The sequence below is a fragment of the Triticum urartu genome, chromosome 1 (assembly GCF_003073215.2).
Source record: "Triticum urartu cultivar G1812 chromosome 1, Tu2.1, whole genome shotgun sequence".
Classification (NCBI taxonomy): domain Eukaryota; kingdom Viridiplantae; phylum Streptophyta; class Magnoliopsida; order Poales; family Poaceae; genus Triticum; species Triticum urartu.
The window spans coordinates 522,771,005-522,792,149 of NC_053022.1; the positions used below are offsets into that span (position 1 = coordinate 522,771,005).

The 21,145-nt window shown below is 42.6% G+C and overlaps 2 pseudogenes; both read left to right on the plus strand.

Moving 5' to 3' along the window:
- The first annotated feature begins 305 nt into the window (after positions 1-305).
- On the plus strand, positions 306-1,539 carry LOC125533037 (annotated as a pseudogene).
- Positions 1,540-1,569: 30 nt separating this feature from the next.
- LOC125533038 lies at positions 1,570-20,532 on the plus strand (annotated as a pseudogene).
- The last annotated feature ends 613 nt before the right edge of the window (positions 20,533-21,145 follow it).

A 21,145-nucleotide genomic window follows, 5' to 3' on the forward strand; every position in this document is an offset into this window, starting at 1 on the left:
CGTTTGCCGCCGCCGATCCCTTGGCCGTCGTTGAACCCCTTGCCAGCACGCTTGCATTAAGGATCGAGGCCTCCAGAGTGCCCGTGATCCCTGCGCTATCTCCGTTCGCCGCCACCGATCCCTTCGCCGTCGAACCCCTTGCCATCGCGGATCCCTTTGCAAACGCCGATCCCCTTCAGGAGCCGCCGCCCAACCTGCCGCCCCGCCCGCTGCTGCCTTCCCCTCTCTCCTTCCCACCAAACGAAACACCGAACCAACCACCCGCCCGCCGCTTCCTTCCTCTCTTTCTCGATTCCCCCAAACCGATGGATGGGTTCCTGGTGGACCATCCTGTGCAGTCCGATGACTGCGTGGCCCGTGGACGGGTACCCCCAGATGCCGCGGCAAGGCTCGGGGCCTTGTATTTGGCCACCATGAGGAGGGACGCATAGATAGGATTTGGAAGGTCAGCCCTCACATCTTGATTTGATCTGAGTCGTTCCTTTCTAGCGTGGTACTGAGATGTGATGGGCCGTGTAAAGATGCCCTTTTAATCCATTTTCGTGTCGATTTGTAATTCGATTGCTGCTCAATGATACTGTCCTGTTATATGTTGCCATGATAGCTGATTAAATCTGCAAATTCTTTGCTCATAGGTCAGTGAGCATTTCAACTTCGCGCCGTTGACTACGATCTTGTCTTTCAACTACCTTCATAGGCTCCTCTCCGTCTACCCCCTTCATGTAAGTCTATCATCTCAGTAGCAACTAAAGCAACCCTGCTAAAATCCCATCAAGTATTTGGAATCATGGAGAAATTGGTTTCTCATGGCTTGCTTGTGTGACACAGCTCTTGGCAGTCGCTTACTTCTGTCTCACTTGAAAGATGGAGGATACCTATGTGCCACTCCCCGTGGACCTGCAGGTCGGTTAGTGATGCATCCATTCTCATGACAGACCTCCATATACATCGTCGAGAGGTTCTGTCTTTCAGTTTTGTCTCAAATAATCAACGGTTTTTTCTTGTCACACGATTGAGGCTAAGTCTGTGTTTGAGGCAAGGACAAGGAAAATGATGGTGCTTTTGGTGCTCAGCACCTTGAAATAGAGGATGCAAGCTGTTACTGCTTGCTCATTTATTGTCTACTTCCTTTGTAAATTCAATGATCATGACACACCCTCCATGCTCGCATTCTCCCGTCGAACCTCATCCTGAGCACAACTAAGTGTGAAAGTTAAATCAGATCCCCCTTTTTAGTATTCATCGACCAATGTGTTAAATCATATCTCACTTTTAGTATCCATGGATCAATGTGTAGATTTTGGCGGCCATCAATTATTAAAGTTTCATAATTTCAATTTCAAGAGCTGACTTTTTGGTGTTTAGACCTTCAGAGATTGCTGGAAGTGTTGCACTTGCTTCATTTGGACTTCAGTGGTCGAAAGGGCTACGCCTAATTGCAAGTATATAAACAAGCTAGTAATCATCTCTGTGTTATCGTTAACTGAACCATTTGTCTGCCATCACATGGTAACCTTTAAATGCAATGGTGTCTTCTAGGAGCGAGTGTTAAGATGCTAGGATGGAGCCATGGAGGTAACTCACTAAATGAGCAGATAAGGTTATATGCTACCATTATAGCTGATTCAATCTGCAAATTCTTTGCTCATAGGTCAGTGAGCATTTAAATTTCGCGCCGTTGACTGCGATCTTGTCTGTCAATTACGTTCCTAGGTTCCTCTCCGTCTATTGCCTTCATGTAAGTCTATCATCTCAATAGCAACTAAAGCAACCCTGCTAAAATCCCATAAAGTTGTTGGAATCAAGGAGAAATTGGTTTCTCATGGCTTGCTTGTGTGACACAACTCTTGGCAGTCGCTTACTCCTGTCTCGCTTGAAAGATGGAGGAGACCTATGTGCCACTCCCCGTGGACCTGCAGGTCAGTGAGTGATGCATAGATTCTCATGATAGACCTCCGTATACATCGTTGAGAGGTTCTGTCTTTTAGTTTTGTCTCAAATAATCAACGGTTTCTGCTTGACATGCGATTGAGGCAATGTCTGCGTTTGAGGCTAGGACAATAAAAATGATGGAGCTTTTGGTGCTTAGCACCTTGAAATGGAGGATGCAAGCTATTACTGCTTGCTCGTTTATTGGCTACTTCCTTTGCAAATTCAATGATCATGGCACACCCTCCATGCTCGCATTCTCCCATTGAACCTTGTCCTGAGCACAGCTAAGTGTGAAAATTAAATCAGATCCTCCTTTTTAGTATTCATTGACCAATGTGTTAAATCATATCTCACTTTTAGTATCCATGGATCAATGTGTAGATTTTGGCGCCCATAAATTATTAAAGTTTTAGAATTTTGATTGCAGGAGCTAACTTTTTGGTGTTCAGACCTTCAGAGATTGCTGGAAGTGTTGCACTTGCTTCATTTGGACTTCAGTGGTCGAAAGGGCTACAACTAATTGCAAGTATATAAACAAGGTAGTGATCAGCTCTGTGTTATCGTTAACTAAACCATTTGCCCGCCATCACATGGTAACCTTTAAATGCAATGGTGTCTTCTAGGAGCGAGTGTTAAGATGCTACGATGGAGCCATGGAGGTAACTCACTAAATGAGCGGATAATGTTATATGCTGCCATGATAGCTGATTAAATGTGCAAATTCTTTGCTCATAGGTCAGTGAGCATTTCAATTCTGCGCCGTTGACTGCGATCTTGTCTGTCAACTACCTTCATAGGTTCCTCTCCGTCTATCCCCTTCATGTAAGTCTATCATCTCAATAGCAACTAAAGCAACCCTGCTAAAATCCCATAAAGTTGTTGGAATCATGGAGAAATTGGTTTCTCATGGCTTGCTTGTGTGACACAACTCTTGGCAATCGCTTACTTCTGTCTCGCTTCAAAGATAGAGGAAACCTATGTGCCACTCCCCGTGGACCTGCAGGTCGGTGAGTGATGCATCGATTCTCATGACAGACCTCCGTATACATCGTTGAGAGGTTCTGTCTTTCAGTTTTGTCTCAAATAATCAACGGTTTCTGCTTGACATGCGATTGAGGTAATGTCTGCGTTTGAGGCTAGGACAATAAAAATGATGGAGCTTTTGGTGCTTAGCACCTCGAAATGGAGGATGCAAGCTGTTACTGCTTGCTCGTTTATTGGCTACTTCCTTTGCAAATTCAATGATCATGACACACCCTCCATGCTCGCATTCTCCCATTGAACCTTGTCCTGAGCACAGCTAAGTGTGAAAATTAAATCAGATCCTCCTTTTTAGTATTCATTGACCAATGTGTTAAATCATATCTCACTTTTAGTAACCATGGATCAATGTGTAGATTTTGGCGGCTGATACGTCTCCAACGTATCTATAATTTTTGATTGCTCCATGCTATATTATCTACTGTTTTGGAAATTATTGGGCTTTATTATCCACTTCTATATTATTTTTGGGACTAACCTATTAACCGGAGGCCCAGCCTAGAATTGCTGTTTTTTGCATGTTTTAGGGTTTTGAAGAAAAGGAATATAAACGGAGTCCAAACGAAATGAAACCTTTGGGAACGTGATTTTCTCGCCGAATACAACTCAGGAGACTTGGACCCTACGTCAAGCCAACTAACAGGAGGCCACGAGGTAGGGTGGCGTGCCTGCCCCCCCAGGCGCGCCCTCCACCCTCGTGGGCCCCCTGTTGCTCCATCGACGTACTTCTTCCTCCTATATATATCCACGTACCCCCAAATGATCAGAACAGGAGCCAAAACCCTAATTCACCGCTGTAACTTTCTATATCCACGAGATCCCATCTTGGGGCCTGTTCCGGAGCTCTGCCGGAGGGGGCATCGATCACGGAGGGCTTCTACATCAACACCATAGCCCCTCCGATGAAATGTGAGTAGTTTACTTCAGACCTATGGGTCAATAGTTAGTAGCTAGATGGCTTCTTCTCTCTTTTTGGATCTCAATACCATGTTCCCCCCCTCTCTTGTGGAGATCTATTCGATGTAATCTTCTTTTTGCGGTGTGTTTGTTGAGACCGATGAATTGTCGGTTTATGATCAAGTCTATCTATGAATAATATTTGAATCTTCTCTGAATTCTTTTATGTATGATTGGTTATCTTTGCAAGTCTCTTCGAATTATCAGTTTGGTTTGGCCTACTAGATTGATCTTTCTTGCAATGGGAGAAGTGCTTAGCTTTGGGTTCAATCTTGCGGTGTCCTTTCCCGGTGACAGTAAGGGCAGCAAGGCACGTATTGTATTGTTGCCATTGAGGATAACAAGATGGGGTTTTCTTCATATTGCATGAGTCTATCCCTCTACATCATGTCATCTTGCTTAAGGCGTTACTTTGTTTTTAACTTAATACTCTAGATGCATGCTGGATAGCGGTCGATGAGTGGAGTAATAGTAGTAGATGCAGGCAGGAGTCGGTCTACTTGTCTCGGACGTGATGCCTATATACATGATCATACCTAGATATTCTCATAACTATGCTCAATTCTGTCAATTGCTCAATAGTAATTTGTTCACCCACCATGGAATACTTATGCTCTCGAGAGAAGCCACTAGTGAAACCTATGGCTCCCGGGTCTATCTTTATCATATTAATCTCCTACTACTTAGTTATTTACTTTGCTATTTACTTTGCCTTTATTTTACTTTTCATCTTTATCATAAAAATACCAAAAATATTATCTTATCATATATATCAGATCTCACTCTCGTAAGTGGCCCTATAGGGATTGACAACCCCTATTTGTGTTGGTTGCGAGGATTTATTTGTTTTGTGCAGGTACGAGGGACTCGCGCGTAGCCTCCTACTGGATTGATACCTTGATTCTCAAAAACCGAGGGAAATACTTACGCTACTTTGCTGCATCATCCCTTCCTCTTCGGGGAAAACCAACGCAGTGCTAAAAGAGGTAGCAAGAAGGATTTCTGGCGCCGTTGCTAGGGAGGTCCACGCAAAAGTCAACATACCAAGTACCCATCACATACCCTTATCTCCCGCATTACATTATTTGCCATTTGCCTGTCGTTTTCCTCTCCCCCCAATTCACCCTTGCCGTTTTATTTGCCCTCTCTCTCTATCCCCCCTCTCTTTCTCTATTTGCCCATTTTTGTCCACTTGCTTTTTGTTTGCTTGTGTGTTAGTTTGCTTGTTTGTCATGATGGCTCAAGATAATACTGTTGGAAATATGCCCTAGAGGCAATAATAAATTAGTTATTATTATATATATTTCATTGTTCATGATAATCGTTTATTATCCATGCTAGAATTGTATTGATAGGAAACTCAGATACATGTGTGGATACATAGACAACACTATGTCCCTAGTAAGCCTCTAGTTGACTAGCTCGTTGATCAATAGAGTTACGGTTTCCTGACCATGGACATTGGATGTCGTTGATAACGGGATCACATCATTAGGAGAATGATGTGATGGACAAGACCCAATCCTAAGCCTAGCACAAGATCGTGTAGTTCGTATGCTAAAGCTTTTCTAATGTCAAGTATCATTTCCTTAGACCATGAGGTTGTGCAACTCCCGGATACCGTAGGAGTGCTTTGGGTGTACCAAACGTCACAACGTAACTGGGTGGCTATAAAGGTACACTACAGGTATCTCCGAAAGTGTCTGTTGGGTTGGCACGAATAGAGACTGGGATTTGTCACTCTGTGTAAACGGAGAGGTATCTCTGGGCCCACTCGGTAGGACATCATCATAATGTGCACAATGTGACCAAGGAGTTGATCACAGGATGATGTGTTACGGAACGAGTAAAGAGACTTGCTGGTAACGAGATTGAACAAGGTATTGGGATACCGACGATTGAATCTCGGGCAAGTATCGTACCGATAGACAAAGGGAATTGTATACGAGATTGATTGAATCCTCGACATCGTGGTTCATCCGATCAGATCATCGTGGAACATGTGGGAGCCAACATGGGTATCCAGATCCCGCTGTTGGTTATTGACCGGAGAGTCATCTCGGTCATGTCTGCATGTCTCCCAAACCCGTAGGGTCTACACACTTAAGGTTCGATGATGCTAGGGTTATAGGGGAATGTTGTTCGGAGTCCCGGATGAGATCCCGGACGTCACGAGGAGTTCCGGAATGGTCCGGAGGTAAAGATTGATATATAGGAAGTATGGTTTTGGCCACTGGAAGTGTTCTGGGCATCACCGGTAGTGTACCGGGACCACCGGAGGGGTCCGGGGGTCCATCGAGAGGGGCCACCAGCCCCGGAGGCTGGTATGGGCCATAAGTGGGAAGGGACCAGCCCCTATGTGGGCTGGGGCGCCTCCCACCAAGGCCCAAGGCGTCCTCAACAGGAGAGGGGGCAAACCCTAGGCGCAGATGGGCCCTAAGGCCCACCCTAGGTGCGCCCCCTTCTCTCTCCCCCTTGGCCGCCTCCCATATGGGATCTGGGGGCTGCCGCCACCCCTAGGGAGGGAACCCTAGGTGGGGCGCAGCCCCTCCCCCCCTATATATACTTGAGGTTTGGGGCTGCCCAACACATGTGATTTGCTCTCCCTGTTGGCGCAGCCCTACCCCTCTCCCTCCTCGTCTCTCGTAGTGCTTGGCGAAGCCCTGCTGGAGTCCCGCGCTCCTCCACCACCACCACGCCGTCGTGCTGCTGCTGGATGGAGTCTTCCCCAACCTCTCCTTCTCCCCTTGCTAGATCAAGGCGTAGGAGACGTCACTGGGCTGTACGTGTGTTGAACACGGAGGTGCCGTCCGTTCGGCACTAGGATCATCGGTGATTTGGATCACGACGAGTACGACTCCATCAACCCCGTTTACTTGAACGCTTCCGCTTAGCGATCTACAAGGGTATGTAGATGCACTCTCCTTCCCCTCATTGCTAGATTACTCCATAGATTGATCTTGGTGATGCGTAGAAAATTTTGAATTTCTGCTACGTTCCCCAACAGTGGCATCATGAGCTAGGTCTATGCGTAGTTTCTATGCACGAGTAGAACACAAAGTAGTTGTGGGCGTCGATTTTGTCAATTTACTTGCCGTTACTAGTCTTATCTTGATTCGGAGGCATTGTGGGATGAAGTGGCCCGGACCAACCTTACACGTACGCTTACGTGAGACCGGTACCACCGACTGACATGCACTAGTTGCATAAGGTGGCTGGCGGGTGTCTGTCTCTCCCACTTTAGTCAGATCGGATTCGATGAACAGGGTCCTTATGAAGGGTAAATAGAAATTGGCAATTCACGTTGTGGTTTTGGCGTAGGTAAGAAACGTTCTTGCTAGAAACCTATAGCAGCCACGTAAAAACTTGCAACAAAAATTAGAGGACATCTAACTTGTTTTTGCAGCATATGCCTTGTGATGTGATATGGCCAAAAGGATGTGATGAATGATATATGTGATGTATGAGATTGATCATGTTCTTGTAATAGGAATCATGACTTGCATGTCGATGAGTATGACAACCGGCAGGAGCCATAGGAGTTGTCTTAATTTATTTATGACCTGCGTGTCAACATAAACGTCATGTAATTACTTTACTTTATTGCTAAAGCGTTAGCCATAGTAGTAGAAGTAATAGATGACGAGACAACTTCAAGAAGACACGATGATGGTGATCATGATGATGGAGATCATGGTGTCATGCCGGTGACAATGATGATCATGGAGCCCCAAAGATGGAGATCAAAAGGAGCAAATGATATTGGCCATATCATGTCACTATTTGATTGCATGTGATGTTTATCATGTTTTACATCTTATTTGCTTAGAACGACGGTAGCTTAAATAAGATGATCCCTCGTAATAATTTCAAGAAAGTGTTCCCCCTAACTGTGCACCGTTGCGAAGGTTCGTTGTTTCGAAGCACCACGTGATGATCGGGTGTGATAGATTCTAACGTTCGAATACAACGGGTGTTGACGAGCCTAGCATGTACAGACATGGTCTCGGGACACATGCGAAACACTTAGGTTGACTTGACGAGCCTAGCATGTACAGACATGGCCTCGGAACACGGAAGACCGAAAGGTCGAGCATGAGTCGTATAGAAGATATGATCAACATGAAGATGTTCACCGATGTTGACTAGTCCATCTCACGTGATGATCGAACACGGCCTAGTTGACTCGGATCATGTTTCACTTAGATGACTAGAGGGATGTCTATCTGAGTGGGAGTTCATTAGATGAACTCAATTATCATGAACATAGTCTGAATTGTCTTCGCAAATATGTTGTAGATAAATAGCTCACGTTGTAGCTCCCTGTTTCAATACGTTCCTAGAGAAAGATTAAGTTGAAAGATTTTGTAAGTAATGATGCGGACTAGGTCCGTAGTCCGAGGAGTGTCCTCACTGCTGCACAGAAGGCTTACGTCTTTGATGCACCGCTCGATGTGCAAACCCCTACAACGTCGTGTGTGGATGTTGTGAACACCTGACAGACACATCCTGATGACTACTTGATAGTTTAGTGCACCATACTTTACGGCTTAGAATCGGGATTCCAATGACATTTTGAACGCCATAGAACATATGAGATGTTCCAAGAGCTGAAATTGGGATTTCAGGCTCATGCCCGTGTTGAGAGGTGTGAGACCTCTGACAAGTTCTTTTGCCAACAAGATGGAGGAGAATAGCTCAGCTAGTGAGCATGTGCTCAGAATGTCTGGGTGCTACAATCACTTAAATCAAGTGGGAGTTAAACTTCCAGATAAGATAGTGATTGATAGAGTTCTCTAGACACTATCACTAAGCTACTAGATCTTCGTGATGAACTATGACATGCAAGGGATGGAGTTGATCCCGGAGCTGTTCGCGGTGCTTAAGACCGCAAAAGGTAGAAATCAAGAAGGAGCATCAAGTGTTGATGGTTTGACAAGACCACTGGTTTCAAGAAGGGCAAGGGCTAGAAGGGAAACTTCATGGATGGCAAACCAGTTGCCGCTCCAGTGAAGGAACCCAAGTTTGAACCCAAACCCGAGACTAAGTGCTTCTATTGTAAGGGGAACTGTCACTGGTAGCGGAATTACCCCAAATGCATGGTAGATAAGAAGGCTGGCAACTTCAACAAAGTATATACGTGTTATTAATGTGTACCTCACTAGTACTCCTGGTAGCACCTGTGTATTGGATACCGGTTTAGTTGCTATTATTGGTGACTTGAAGCAAAAGCTACGGACTAAACGGAGACTGGCTGAGGGCGGGGTGACGATGTGTGTTGGAAGTGTTTCCAAAGTTGATGAGATCACCATCGCACGCTCCATCTACCTTCGGGATTAGTATTGAACCTAGATAAGTGTTATCAAGTGTCTATGTTGAGCATGAATATGATTAGATCATGTTCATTGCAATACAGTCATTCATTTAAATTAGAGAACAATGGTTATTTTGTTTACATGAATGATACCTTTCATGGTCATGCACCCTATGTGAATGGTTCATTGAATCTCGGTCATAGTAATACACATGTTCACGCCAAAAGATGTAGAGTTAATAATGATAGTACCACTTTCTTGTGGCACTGCCGCTTAGGTCATATTGGCGTAAGATGCATGAAGAAACTCCATATCGATGGATGTTTGGAGTCACTTGATTTTGAATCTCTTGACACATGCGAGCCATGCCTCATGGGCAGGATGACTAAGACCCCGTTTTCAGGTACAATGAAACGGGCAAGTGACTTGTTGGAAATCATGCATGCTGATGCGTGTGATCCAACGAGAATTGAAGCGTGCGGTGGATATCACTATTTTCTCATCTTCACTGACGATTTGAGTAGATATAGGTATATTTAATTAATGAAGCACAAGTCCGAAATGTTTGAATAGTTCAAGCGATTTCAGAGTGAAGTTAAGAATCATCATAACAATAAGATCATGTTCCTACGATCTGATCAAAAAGGGGATTTTCTAAGTTATGAGTTTGGCAATCACTTAAGACATTGTGGAATTGTTTCACAGTTGAAGCCACCTGGAACACCACAAGGTAATGGTGTGTCCGGATGTCGTAATCGAACCCTATGAGATATGGTGCGATCTATGATGTCTCGTACCAATCTACCGTTTTCATTTTGAGGTTATGCGTTAGAGACAGCTGCATTCACTTTAGCCAGGGTTTTCCCAGTCACGACGTTGTAAAACGACGGCCAGTGAATTGTAATACGACTCACTATAGGGCGAATTCGAGCTCGGTACCCGGGGATCCTCTAGAGTCGACCTGCAGGCATGCAAGCTTGAACCCAAAGCGGACAAACACATCTTCATAGGATACCCAAAGGTGACAGTAGGGTATACCTTCTATCTCAGATCCGAGGGCAAATTGTTTGTCGCTAGAACGGGTCCTTTCTCGAGAAGGAGTTTCTCTCGAAAGAATTGAGTGGGAGGAAGATAGAACTTGATGAGGTTGTCGAACCTTTACTTCAACCAGAGAGTGATGCAACACAGAAAGATGTTTTCTGTGGAGCCTACGTCTGTTGAATAGGAAGTTAATGATAGTGATCATGAAGCTTCGGATCAAGTTGCTATCGAACCTCGTAGGTCGACAAGGATATGTACTACTCCTAAGTGGTACGGTAATCCTGTCTCAGATATCATGTTGTTAGACAACAATGAACCTACGAGCTGTGGAGAAGCGATGGTGGGCCCGTATTCCAACAAATGGTTAGAAGCCATGAAATCCGAGATAGGATCCATATATTAGAACAAAGTATGGACTTTGGTGGACTTGCCCGATGATCGGCAAGCCATTGAGATAAATGGATCTTTAAAGAAGAAGACAGACGTGGGCGGTAATGTTACCGTCTATGAAGCTCGACTTGCGGGAAAGAGTCTTTTCACAAGTTCAAGGAGTTGACTATGATGAGAATTTCTCACCTGTAGCGATGCTTAAGTCCATCGGAATCATGTTAGCATTAGCTGTATTTTTCGATTATGAAATCTTACAGATGGATGTCAAAACAAGTTTTCTTACCAGTTTTCGTAAGAAAAGTTGTATGTGATACAATCAAAGTTTTGTCGATCCTAAGGATGCTAAAAAGTATGCTGGCTCCAGCAATCCTTCTATGGACTAGAGCAAGCATCTCGGAGTCGGAATATATGCTTTGATGGAGTGATCAAAGCTTTTAGGTTTATACAATGTTTGCTAGAAACTTGTATTTACAAGAAAGTGAGTGGGAGCACTACAACATTTCTGATAAGTATATGTGGATGACATATTGTTGATCCGAAATGATGTAGAATTTCTGGAATGCATAAACGGTTGTTTGAAGAGTGATATTCAAAGGAAGACCTGGATAAAGCTGCTTGCATATTGGGCATCAGGATCTATAGAAATAGATCAAGACGCCTGGTGATACTTTCAAAGAACGCACACCTTGACATGTTTTTGAAGGAGTTCAAAATATATCAGTCAAAGAAAGGGTTCTTACCTGAATTGTAAGGCGTGAAGTTGAGTAAGACTCAAAGATTGACCACGACAGAAGAAAGAGGAAGGACGAAGGTCGTCCCCTATGCTTTTGTCATAGGCTCTATACGGTATGCCATGCCGAGTGCCGCACCAGATGTGTGCCTTGCCACATGTCTGGCAAGAGGGTACAAAGGTGATCTAGGAGTAGATCACCAGATAGCGGTCAAAATTATCCTTAGAGGAGTAAGGAAATGTTTCTCGGTTATGGAGGTGATAAAGAGTTCGACATAAAGAGTTACGTCGATGCAAGCTTAACACCTATCCGGATAGCTCTGAGTAGAGATACCAGATACGTATAATGAAGCAACAACTTGGAATAGCTCCAAGTGGAACGTGGTAGCAGCATCTACGATATAAAGTTTTGCGAAATGCATAGGGATCTGAATATGGCAAGACCCGTTGACTACAACCTCTCTCACAAGCATAACATGATCAAACCCAGAACTCTTTGAGTGTTTATCACATAGTGATGTGAACTAGATCATTGAGTCTAGTAGACTCTTGGATGTTGGTCACATGGCGATGTGACCTGTGAGTGTTAATCACATGGCGATGTGAACTAGATTATTGACTCTAGTGCAAGTGGGGGACTGTTGGAAATATGCCCTAGAGGCAATAATAAATTAGTTATTATTATATATATTTCATTGTTCATGATAATCGTTTATTATCCATGCTAGAATTGTATTGATAGGAAACTCAGATACATGTGTGGATACATAGACAACACCATGTCCCTAGTAAGCCTCTAGTTGACTAGCTCGTTGATCAATAGATGGTTACGGTTTCCTGACCATGGACATTGGATGTCGTTGATAACGGGATCACATCATTAGGAGAATGATGTGATGGACAAGACCCAATCCTAAGCCTAGCACAAGATCGTGTAGTTCGTATGCTAAAGCTTTTCTAATGTCAAGTATCATTTCCTTAGACCATGAGGTTGTGCAACTCCCGGATACCGTAGGAGTGCTTTGGGTGTACCAAACGTCACAACGTAACTGGGTGGCTATAAAGGTACACTACAGGTATCTCCGAAAGTGTCTGTTGGGTTGGCACGAATAGAGACTGGGATTTGTCACTCTATGTAAACGGAGAGGTATCTCTGGGCCCACTCGGTAGGACATCATCATAATGTGCACAATGTGACCAAGGAGTTGATCACAGGATGATGTGTTACGGAACGAGTAAAGAGACTTGCCGGTAACGAGATTGAACAAGGTATTGGGATACCGACGATTGAATCTCGGGCAAGTATCGTACCGATAGACAAAGGGAATTGTATACGAGATTGATTGAATCCTCGACATCGTGGTTCATCCGATCAGATCATCGTGGAACATGTGGGAGCCAACATGGGTATCCAGATCCCGCTGTTGGTTATTGACCGGAGAGTCATCTCGGTCATGTCTGCATGTCTCCCAAACCCGTAGGGTCTACACACTTAAGGTTCGATGATGGTAGGGTTATAGGGGAATGTTGTTCGGAGTCCCGGATGAGATCCCAGATGTCACGAGGAGTTCCGGAATGGTCCGGAGGTAAAGATTGATATATAGGAAGTATGGTTTTGGCCACTGGAAGTGTTCTGGGCATCACCGGTAGTGTACCGGGACCACCGGAGGGGTCCGGGGGTCCATCGAGAGGGGCCACCAGCCCCGGAGGCTGGTATGGGCCATAAGTGGGAAGGGACCAGCCCCTATGTGGGCTGGGGCGCCTCCCACCAAGGCCCAAGGCGTCCTCAACAGGAGAGGGGGCAAACCCTAGGCGCAGATGGGCCCTAAGGCCCACCCTAGGTGCGCCCCCTTCTCTCTCCCCCTTGGCCGCCTCCCATATGGGATCTGGGGGCTGCCGCCACCCCTAGGGAGGGAACCCTAGGTGGGGCGCAGCCCCTCCCCCTTTATATATACTTGAGGTTTGGGGCTGCCCAACACATGTGATTTGCTCTCCCTGTTGGCGCAGCCCTACCCCTCTCCCTCCTCGTCTGTCGTAGTGCTTGGCGAAGCCCTGCTGGAGTCCCGCGCTCCTCCACCACCACCACGCCGTCGTGCTGCTGCTGGATGGAGTCTTCCCCAACCTCTCCTTCTCCCCTTGCTAGATCAAGGCGTAGGAGACGTCACTGGGCTGTACGTGTGTTGAACACGGAGGTGCCGTCCGTTCGGCACTAGGATCATCGGTGATTTGGATCACGACGAGTACGACTCCATCAACCCCGTTTACTTGAACGCTTCCGCTTAGCGATCTACAAGGGTATGTAGATGCACTCTCCTTCCCCTCATTGCTAGATTACTCCATAGATTGATCTTGGTGATGCGTAGAAAATTTTGAATTTCTGCTACGTTCCCCAACTAATACTAAATTGTGTGACTTCACCAATACCAACAACAATGATTTTATTAGCACTCCGATTGCTCCTCTTATCGATGGTGAATCTTGTGAAATTAATACTGCTTTGCTGAATCTTGTCATGAAAGATTCGTTCTCCGGCCTTCCTAGTGAAGATGCCGCTACCCATCTAGATAGCTTCGTTGATTTGTGTGACATGCAAAAGAAGAAAGATGTGGATAATGATATTGTTAAATTGAAACTATTTCCTTTTTCGCTTAGAGATTGTGCTAAAGCTTGGTTTTCGTCTTTGCCTAAAAATAGTATTGATTCATGGAACAAGTGCAAAGATGCTTTTAACTCTAAGTATTTTCCTCCCGCTAAAATCATCTCTCTTAGAAACGATATTATGAACTTTAAGCAACTTGATCATGAACATGTTGAACAAGCTTGGGAGAGAATGAAATTAATGATACGTAATTGCCCTACTCATGGTTTAAATTTGTGGATGATTATACAACATTTTTATGCCGAATTGAATTTTGCTTCTAGAAATCTTTTGGATTCGGCCGCGGGAGGCACTTTTGTGGAAATCACCTTAGGAGAAGCTACTAAACTCCTAGATAATATTATGGTTAATTATTATCAATGGCATACTGAAAGATCTACTAATAAAAAGGTGCATGCGATAGAAGAAATTAATGTTTTGAGTGGAAAGATGGATGAACTTATGAAATTATTTGCTAATAAGAGTGTTTCTTCTGATCCTAATGATATGCCCTTGTCTACTTTGTTTGAGAATAATAATGAATCTATGGATGTGAATTTTGTTGGTAGGAACAATTTTGGTAACAACGCGTATAGAGGAAATTTCAATCCTAGGCCTTATCCTAGTAATCCCTCTAATAATTATGGTAATTCCTACAACAATTCTTATGGAAATTATAATAATATGCCCTCTGATTTTGAATCTAATATTAAAGAATTTATTAGTTCACAAAAGAGTTTCAATGCTATGATTGAAGAAAAATTGCTTAAGATTGATGATTTGGCTAGGAACGTTGATAGAATTGCTCTTGATGTTGATTCTTTGAAACTTAGATCTATTCCACCTAAGCATGATATCAATGAGTCTCTCAAAGCCATGAGAATTTCCATTGACAAGTGCAAAGACAGAACCGCTAGGATGCATGCTAAGAAAGATGCCTTTATAAAAGCGTTTTCTTCTAGTTCCTATGAAAATAATGATGAATTTCTAAAAGTTATTGATGTGTCCCCTATTAAATCTTTGTTTAGCAATATGAATCTTGATAATGATGGGACTGAATATGATCCACCTTTACCTAGAAGGTGTTCCAAGAATTCTGAATCTTTTGATCTTGATGCTAAATTTGATAAAAGTGGGATTGAAGAAATTAAAACCCTAGATGTTGCTAAACCCACTATTATGGATTTCAAGGAATTTAACTATGAAAATTGCTCTTTTATTGATTGTATTTCCTTTTTGCAATCCGTGCTAAATTCTCCTCACGCTTATAGTCAAAATAAAGCACTTACTAAACATATCGTTGATACCTTGATGCAATCTTATGAAGAAAAACTTGAATTGGAAGTTTATATCCCTAGAAAACTTTATGGCGAGTGGGAACCAACTATTAAAATTAAAATTAAAGATCATGAATGCTATGCTTTATGTGATTTGGGTGCTAGTGTTTCCACGATTCCAAAGACTTTGTGTGATTTGTTAGGTTTCCGTGATTTTGATGATTGCTCTCTAAACTAGCACCTTGCGGATTCCACTATTAAGAAACCTATGGGAAGAATTAATGATGTTCTTATTGTTGCAAATAGTAATTATGTGCCCGTAGATTTTATTGTTCTTGACATAGATTGCAATCCTTCATGTCCTATTAATCTTGGTAGACCTTAGAACGATTGGTGCAATTATTGATATGAAGGAAGGAAATATTAGATTCCAATTTCCATTAAGGAAAGGCATGGAACAATTTCCTAGAAAGAAAATTAAATTACCTTATTAATCTATTATGAGAGCCACTTATGGATTGCCTACCAAAGATGGCAATACCTAGATCTATTCTTACTTGTTATGCCTAGCTAAGGGCGTTAAACGATAGTGCTTGTTGGGAGGCAACCCAATTTTATTTTTATTCCTTGCTTTTTGCTCCTGATTAGTAATAAATAAATTATTTAGCCTCTGTTTTTTTTGTGTTTTTTGTGTTTAATTAGTGTTTGTGCCAAGTAGAACCGTTGTTAAGACTTGGGGAAAGTCTTGTTGAACTTGCTGTAAAAAACAGAAACTTTAGCGCTCACGAGAACTGCTGTCATTTTTATTTGGAAAGTGCTATTTAGTTAATTCTTATTGAATATTATTAATAGATCAATTCCTCACTTCCATCAATTTATTTTAGAATTTTTGGGGTTCCAGATCTTGCGCTAGCTACAGATTACTACAGACTGTTCTGTTTTTGATAGATTCTGTTTTGCGTGTGTTGTTTGCTTATTTTGATGAATCTATGGCTAGTAAATTAGTTTATAAACCATAGATAAGTTGGAATATAGTATGTATAACACCCATATAAATAAAGAATGAGTTCATTACAGTACCTTGAAGTGGTCTTTTGTTTTCTTTTGCTAACGGAGCTCACGAGATTTTCTACTTTAAGTTTTGTGTTGCGAAGTTTTCAAGTTTTGGGTAACGATTTGATGGATTATGGAACAAGGAGTGGCAAGAGACTAAGCTTGGGGATGCCCATGGCACCCCCAAGATAATCTAAGGACACCTAAAAGCCAAAGCTTGGGGATGCCCCGGAAGGCATCCCCTCTTTCATCTACTTCTATCGGTAACTTTACTTGGAGCTATATTTTTATTTACCACATGATATGTGTTTTGCTTGGAGCGTCTTGTATGATTTGAGTCTTTGCTTATTAGTTTACCACAATCATCCTTGATGTACACACATTTTGAGAGAGCCATACATGATTTGGAATTTGTTAGAATACTCTATGTGCTTCGGTTATATCTTTTGAGTTATGTAATTTTGCTCTAGTGCTTCACTTATATCTTTTAGAGCACGGTGGTGGATTTGTTTTATAGAAACTATTGATCTCTCATGCTTCACTTAGATTATTTTGAGAGTCTTAATAGCATGGTAATTTGCTTAAAATCCTAATATGCTTGGTATGCAAGATTAATAATAAAACTTTCTTATGAGTGTGTTGAATACTAAGAGAAGTTTGATGCTTGATGATTGTTTTGAGACATGGAGGTAATAATATCAAAGTCGTGCTAGTTGAGTAGTTGTGAAATTGAGAAATACTTGTGTTGAGGTTTGCAAGTCCCGTAGCATGCACGTATGGTAAACGTTATGCAACAAATTTGAAACATGAGGTGTTATTTGATTGTCTTTCTTATGAGTGGCGGTCGGGGACGAGCGATGATCTTTTCCTACCAATCTATCCCCCTAGGAGCATGCGCGTAGTACCGAGGTTTTTGATGACTTGTAGATTTTTGCAATAAGCATGTGAGTTCTTTATGACTAATGTTGAGTCCATGGATTATACGCACTCTCACCCTTCCATCCTTGCTAGCCTCTTCGGTACCGTGCATTGCCCTTTCTCACATTGAGAGTTGGCGCAAACTTCGCCGGTGCATCCAAACCCCGTGATATATTATGCTCTTTCACACATAAACCTCCTTATATCTTCCTCAAAACAGCCACCATACCTACCTATTATGGCATTTCCATAGCCATTCCGAGATATATTTCCATGCAACTTTCCATCATTCCGTTCATCATGACACATTCATCATTGTCATATTGCTTAGCATGATCATGTAGTTGACAAAGTATTTGTGGCAAAGCCACCGTTCAATAAATAGAAGTGTGATGATCATCATTTTCTAGAGCATTGTCCCAAGTGAGGAATAAAAAAAAAGAGGAAAGGCCATAAAAAAAGGAGAAGGCCCAAAAAAGAGAGAAAGGCCATAAAAAAGAGAAAAGGCCAAAAAATGAGAGAAAAAGAGAGAAGGGACAATGTTACTATCCTTTGCCACACTTGTGCTTCAAAGTAGCACCATGATCTTCATAGTAGAGAGTCTCTCATGTTATCACTTTCATATACTAGTGGGAATTTTTCATTATAGAACTTGGCTTGTATATTCCAACAATGGGCCTCCTCAAGTGCCCTAGGTCTTCGTGAACAAGCAAGTTGGATGCACACCCACTAGTTTCTTTTGTTGAGCTTTCATACATTTATAGCTCTAGTGCATCCGTTGCATGGCAATCCCTACTCCTTGCATTAACATCAATCGGTGGGCATCTCCATAGCCCATTGATTAGCCTCGTTGATGTGAGACTTCCTCCTTTTTTGTCTTCTCCACATAACCCCCCTCATTATATTCTATTCTACCTTTAGTGCTATGTCCATGGCTCACGCTCATATATTGCGTGAAAGTTTATAGGTTTGAGATTACTAAAGTATGAAACAATTGCTTGGCTTGTCATCGGGGTTGTGCATGATGATAGCATTCTTGTGTGACGAAAATGAAACATGACTAAACCATATGATTTTGTAGGGATGAACTTTCTTTGGCCATGTTATTTTGAGAAGACATAATTGCTTAGCTAGTATGCTTGAAGTATTATCATTTTTATATCAATATGAACTTTTGTCTTGAATCTTTTGGAACTGAATATTCATACCACAATTAAGAAGAATTACATTAAAATTATGCCAAGTAGCACTCCGCATCAAAAATTCTGTTTTTATCATTTACCTACTCGAGGATGATCAGGAATTAAGCTTGGGGATGCTTGATACGTCTCCAACGTATCTATAATTTTTGATTGCTGCATGCTATATTATCTACTGTTTTGGACATTATTGGGCTTTATTATCCACTTTTATATTATTTTTGGGACTAACCTATTAACCGGAGGCCCAACCCAGAATTGCTATTTTTTGCCTGTTTTAGGGTTTCGAAGAAAAGGAATATCAAATGGAGTCCAAACGGAATGAAACCTTCGGGAATGTGATTTTCTCACCGAATACAACTCAGGAGACTTGGACCCTACGTCAAGCCAACTAATAGGAGGCCACGAGGTAGGGGGGCGCGCCTGCCCCCCAGGCGCGCCCTTCACCCTCATGGGCCCCCTGTTGCTCCACCGACGTACTTCTTCCTCCTATATATATCCACGTACCCCCAAACGATCAGAACAGGAGCCAAAACCCTAATTCCACCGCCGTAACTTTCTGTATCCATGAGATCCCATCTTGGGGCCTGTTCCGGAGCTCCGCCAGAGGGGGCATCGATCACGGAGGGCTTCTACATCAACACCATAGCCCCTCCTATAAAGTGTGAGTAGTTTACTTCAGACCTACGGGTCCATAGTTAGTAGCGAGATGGCTTCTTCTCTCTTTTTGGATCTCAATACAATGTTCTCCCCCTCTCTTCTGGAGATCTATTCGATGTAATCTTCTTTTTGCGGTGTGTTTGTTGAGACCGATGAATTGTGGGTTTATGATCAAGTCTATCTATGAATAATATTTGAATCTTCTCTGAATTCTTTTATGTATGATTGGTTATCTTTGCAAGTCTCTTCGAATTATCAGTTTGGTTTGGCCTACTAGATTGATATTTCTTGTAATGGGAGAAGTGCTTAGCTTTGGGTTCAATCTTGCGATGTCCTTTCCCGGTGACAGTAAGGGAAGCAAGGCACGTATTGTATTGTTGCCATCGAGGATAACAAGATGGGGTTTTCTTCATATTGCATGAGTCTATCCCTCTACATCATGTCATCTTGCTTAAGGCGTTACTCTGTTTTTAACTTAATACTCTAGATGCATGCTGGATAGCGGTCGATGAGTGGAGTAATAGTAGTAGATGCAGGCAGGAGTCGGTCTACTTGTCTCGGACGTGATGCCTATATACATGATCATATCTAGATATTCTCATAACTATGCTCAATTCTGTCAATTGCTCAACAGTAATTTGTTCACCCACCATAGAATACTTATGCTCTCGAGAGAAGCCACTAGTGAAACCTATGGCCCCCGGGTCTATCTTTATCATATTAATCTCCTACTACTTAGTTATTTACTTTGCCTTTATTTTACTTTGCATCTTTATCATAAAAATACCAAAAATATTATCTTATCATATCTATCAGATCTCACTCTCGTAAGTGGCCCTATAGGGATTGACAACCCCTATTTGCGTTGGTTGTGAGGATTTATTTGTTTTGTGCAGGTACGAGGGACTCACGCGTAGCCTCCTACTATATTGATACCTTGGTTCTCAAAAACTGAGGTAAATACTTACGCTACTTTGCTGCATCATCCCTTCCTCTTCGGGGAAAACCAACGCAGTGCTAAAAGAGGTAGCAGCGACCATCAATTATTAAAGTTTCAGAATTTTGATTACAGGAGGTAACTTTTTGGTGTTCAGACCTACAAAGATTGCTGGAAGTGTTGCACTTGCTTCATTTGGACTTCAGTGGTCGAAAGGGCTACAACTAATTGCAAGTATATAAACAAGGTAGTGATCAGCTCTGTGTTATCATTAACTAAACTATATTCTAACACAATGTTTTCGGTTTAACAACTTGCAAGTGTTTCTTGTAAGCCCCAGAAAAAGGTTTCACATGTGGACATCTGCTATAAATTACCTAGGCCTGGTCATCTGCGTGAGTTGCATCTGTCATTTTTTCTTCCCAGGTAGAACATTTGTTTTGATTAAAACAAGGTAGAACATTAGTGTTCTCTAGTCTGATGGGAACACTTTGACTTTCTGTAACCCCTAGATTTGGTATTTCCCGATGATTGCTTGCGGTTCTTCTTACTTTCTGGTATAAATAGAGAAAAATGAGGATCTTGTAATTATTTTAGAATGTTCAAGATTTAGGTCTCCATACTGTGCTAACTGTCTGATTTTTTTGGGGAATCATGATGTCATGGCGTGATTACACAATCGAAAGCTAATATGTGGTTCACAAGCACACTTCGCTAAAAATACACATAATCATTTCTTCGGGTTTTCTTCTCACATTATATATACGTAAATCATGTAAATTGCAACCTTGGTAAGTGCACCTCGAGCTGGCTGAAACATGCCTGTTCCAATCAGTAAAGGATAATATGTCACCATTTCCAATGACATGCAAGTCGTCAAGGGCCTTCTGTGCACACTGGTTAGTATAGCCCCAATCAACAAGTTTGCGGTAGTGTTGTTGCCGTGATCGGCCATCTATTGTTATGGGTGAAGTACCCCAGTCATAATTGTCTGAACTAAAGAATCGGCACCGTTCCTGCCTTCAAAGAAAGTTGTTCTTACATAGAATCAAGAATC